Raw genomic sequence first — 3,947 nt, 5'->3', positions numbered from 1 at the left:
CTATTGACTATATAGTGAAGATGCATTAAATCTTTGAAAATCTTCTTCTCTTGTCCTAGGAATTAAGTAAACTAACTATTAAGTACATAGTTCTGATTAGCAAGAGTGCCTCTACCAAAATTGTGAATTTTAAGGCCCCGGGGTCAGGGGTTATGGTGTTAATTAAGGCGGGGCTCACTTGATATTGATTATATAGTAAAAAGGCATTTATTCTTTTAAAGCTTCTTCTCTACTTCTAGGTATTAAATAAACTAATTAAGGACATAGTTATGATGAGCAAGAATGCTTCTACCAAATTGTGAATCTTATGACCCCATGGTTAGGGGTTATGGTGATAGGGGCTGGCATGGCTCTATAATGATTATATAGTGATAACACATTACATCTATGATATTCATGCATTTACTCTACTCCTGGGTAATAAGCACATGAACTATTTATATAGTTATTTTGTGCAAGGGCTCTTCTTCCAGAATTGTGAATTTCATTGCCCTTGGGCCAGGGATACCAAAGAGGGGGGGGGGGGGCTCTACTTATATTCTGAAAATTAATTGTTTGAAATCTGCTCCTTGGTATTAATCAAACATTTGTGATAAGCAAGTGTGCCTTTTCAAAAATTGTGCAATGTGTAGACCTAGGGTCAGGGGTACATGTGTGATAGGGGCAATCCTGATTATTGCTGAATATTACTGATTAGTTGACATGCATTTTTGTTCCCCTACCCTGATTATGGGTATTAATTAAACAAACTCCACAATTGCTAAATGTATAGTTATGATTAGCAATGGTACCTATTTCAAAATTGTGAATGCCATAGCTTAAAACATGAACCAAAGTCAATCATTTGAAAGTTGTTGCATGATGCTCAGGTGACCTATAAGGCCAATGGGCCTCTTGTTTCTGCTCTAGTTCTCTTTGGCATGACCTCTAAAAGTTTCTGATCTTTTTTAATTGCCTTTCTGATCGACTCGGACAACTGTCAAGTGTCAATATAGTGAACTGGGATATTTTGCAGGAGACCGTCCTTATAAAGGGAATCTGCAGCTCGACCGGCAGAGCTGTCTGGGTCAGTGGTTACCTCCCTTACCTCGAGGCCACCTTTGCAGAGGAGTTCCTCCATCCCCTCCCTAGCCCAAATGAACTCATCCCCAATGGTATGGGACATTGGTAGATTTGCCCCACACACCCCAGGACTACACTGATGGTTAGCAGTGCCCTCATCAAGTAAGTGGCCATGTTTTGAGCAAATTTTATTTTTACTAACCATTTTAACTATTTGATGTTTTGATGTAACATTTTCAGCAAATGAGTACACTGTCTGTGTCGCCGGCTGGAAGGGTGTCTCACCCACCCTCCAGTACAGGGTATTATTGTACATGCCATCGCACTGTATGGGGATGGCATGTGGGGAGTCAATTCCCCTTAAGGTGTTGACATCCACCAGCTGGCGACACCAGTTACTCATGTCAGCCTCATTTATATTTTCAATCATGGGCATAATTTTATTTGACATTTTTTGTAGGGAATTACGAGTAGGAGGGGGAGTGTTGGTCGAAAGAAGAATTTTCCTCATCCCATCATTACCTATAGGAGTTTGACTGAGGCCAATTTGTAGACTGTGATTCAGAGTGGCAGTTTTCCTACCCGTGGATTTGGTCTCAACCTCCTCGTATAACTTGTACCGCTGGGAAACAAACAGGCATTTTGTGCAGTGGAGGCCCATTCTACTTGCAAGACCACGCCTATCCTCAGATGCCAAGTCCCACGTGAGGGGTCCATCACAGCCGGGTATCTGTAGCTGGTGCAGTGAGACAACTTCATTCCACATCTCGGCTGTTTTCCCCAAGTGTAGAAGTCTGTGGGAATTTTGGTTAGCCAGCCTAGGTAAAGTCACAATGGTTTATTTGCATGAAACAGTCAACAGGTAGAAGAGCATGAGAGTAGTTATTAGAGTTATTTCCCTTAGACCTACTGACTAGACATACAGAACTTAAATTCAGCATCATGTAATTTTAATTGTTTCAACTTTTACACTTATGATTTGTTTGTAAATGTTAAAATGTAGTTCAGCTGCATGTATCACATTTAACTTTGCATGTATTTACATGTATCTACATGTAATTGTGTATAACATGTAATCCCCCCATAGAAACTTAATTTTTTACATTTTTAACTTATGATATCTGATATATAAATACTTAATCTGTAAGAATATTTGAAAAATATTGCTTTGTTATCATTGTTTTATACAAAATTTGACTTACTGCACTGAATCCTTTTCAATTAAGCACTGTGGTGGGGTTTCATCTCTCAGCTTCCTTGGCCGAAGAAGACAGTGGCACCTTCCCCGCACAAGCATTTCCTCTTTTTCCGCAGCTGACGGAGTGTCCGAAACCATCTTATTCATCTCCTCGGACAGTCTGCTGTATGGTGCGGGTAAGTTTTCCTCCTCTTTACTTTTCACCCCCTTATTATGTGGCACATTTTGGGGCTTGTAACCATGATTTATAATGACCCTTTTTGAATTTTGGCATTGCTTTAAATTCTCCTTGTTTAGGCTTATAATTCCAAAAACTTGACAAATAGTTAATGCTGTTTAAGGCTACAGTGACTGAAGTCTACTGTGTTATCAAAATGGGGGGGGGGGTCTTTTGTCTAAATTAATTGTAAACAAAGATGATATAGGGGGCACCTGCTATTTCTCTTAATAAAGCTTCATTAGATGGGGGAGGTGAAACTTTTCGTACATACTTAATCAGCAGAGGGGAACAGATAAGAATCTTTTGGTATACAAAAAATTCATAATGATTAACTTTTAATAATCAACAAAGAGTTTGCCAATTTGTCCTTTTGAAATCTTTGTACATGTATATTGCCTTATTTGCTAGGTTTTCATGCAATTTTGGACCTTATTTTCAAATTTGGGGTAGAATCCACCCTTCTGAAAATTTGACTCAGTTTTGACTTAATACCATTTTATTAACATCATAAAACAAAAAAATTTCATTGAACAAACATTTTATTTATTACAGTCACAAATATATCCAAATACGATCACCGGTCAGAAAGACATTCACTCTTTTGAACTGTGGTGGAAGCAGTGAGGTGTCACCTATTGAGATGGACACAGTATCCAATACACTGAAGTCACAGGACTCAAATTTCATACATGTTCACAGGTAGGTGTATAATCTTTGAAATTACCACAATTGACTAATTCTGGGACAGGTAAGTATGTAAGTATAGGAATGAGAGCACCAAATTCCCGAATGTACACATGGCTTTGTTTGTTATGGAACATGTGGAACATTAAACAGAATACTGAATGGGTAGGCGTTATGCCATTGGCTGAAATCACTGGTATTTCATTGTTTTCATTTTAAAGTAAAATTAATGACGTTTGAAATAAATGATGGGATGAGGGAATATTACAACTATAAAAAGAATTACCAGGGAAGATTTTAGGAATGGGGGTTGATTTTTTATGTAGCGTGTTATTTACTGCAGATCTCTATAAGTTGAAAATTACTGCAATTTTTACCTATAAACGCCATGGGACCATATATTTTTTTCAGTATTTTTTTGTTAGGGCTTAGAACGAAGTTTGAAATGATGCTAAGGATTTTTCTGAAATTGTCATAGTAAAGTACTGAGAAGGCTTAAGATTTGTATAGAGTTCTATGGGATAAGAATTAATGGTTTTTTCCTTATAGAGAGAGCTGGCTGTCACCATTGCTAGAGCTGCCAATCAAGGAGAGGATTATTTGATTGAATTGACAACTCAGATCTGCATAATTATGCTTCCAGGTATTTTTTTAAACACTTTTAATTAATGTATTTCATTAAGAAAATCTAAATTGTAAACATATCATTTCATAGTCTAAAAGAAATTCATGAATTCATATTTTTATACGCCCATCTTAAGACGGGACGTATCATGTTATAGG

At 37.4% G+C, this 3,947-nt stretch overlaps 1 long non-coding RNA gene across 1 annotated transcript; it reads left to right on the top strand.

The window, feature by feature from the left end:
* Positions 1-1,039: 1,039 nt before the first annotated feature.
* LOC134257242 (uncharacterized) lies at positions 1,040-3,247 on the top strand. The gene is made up of 4 exons (XR_009989881.1): positions 1,040-1,224; positions 1,523-1,884; positions 2,289-2,436; positions 3,033-3,247. It is a non-coding gene; the product is annotated as an uncharacterized LOC134257242 (long non-coding RNA).
* Positions 3,248-3,947: the final 700 nt, after the last annotated feature.

This window comes from Saccostrea cucullata, unplaced genomic scaffold (assembly GCF_032062105.1).
Source record: "Saccostrea cucullata isolate Sc308-1 unplaced genomic scaffold, CSIRO_AGI_Scuc_v1 ctg4190, whole genome shotgun sequence".
NCBI classification, from domain to species: Eukaryota; Metazoa; Mollusca; class Bivalvia; order Ostreida; family Ostreidae; genus Saccostrea; species Saccostrea cuccullata.
The sequence above is the reverse complement of the archived record's forward strand: the minus strand, read 5'-3'. Positions and strand labels throughout refer to the sequence as shown.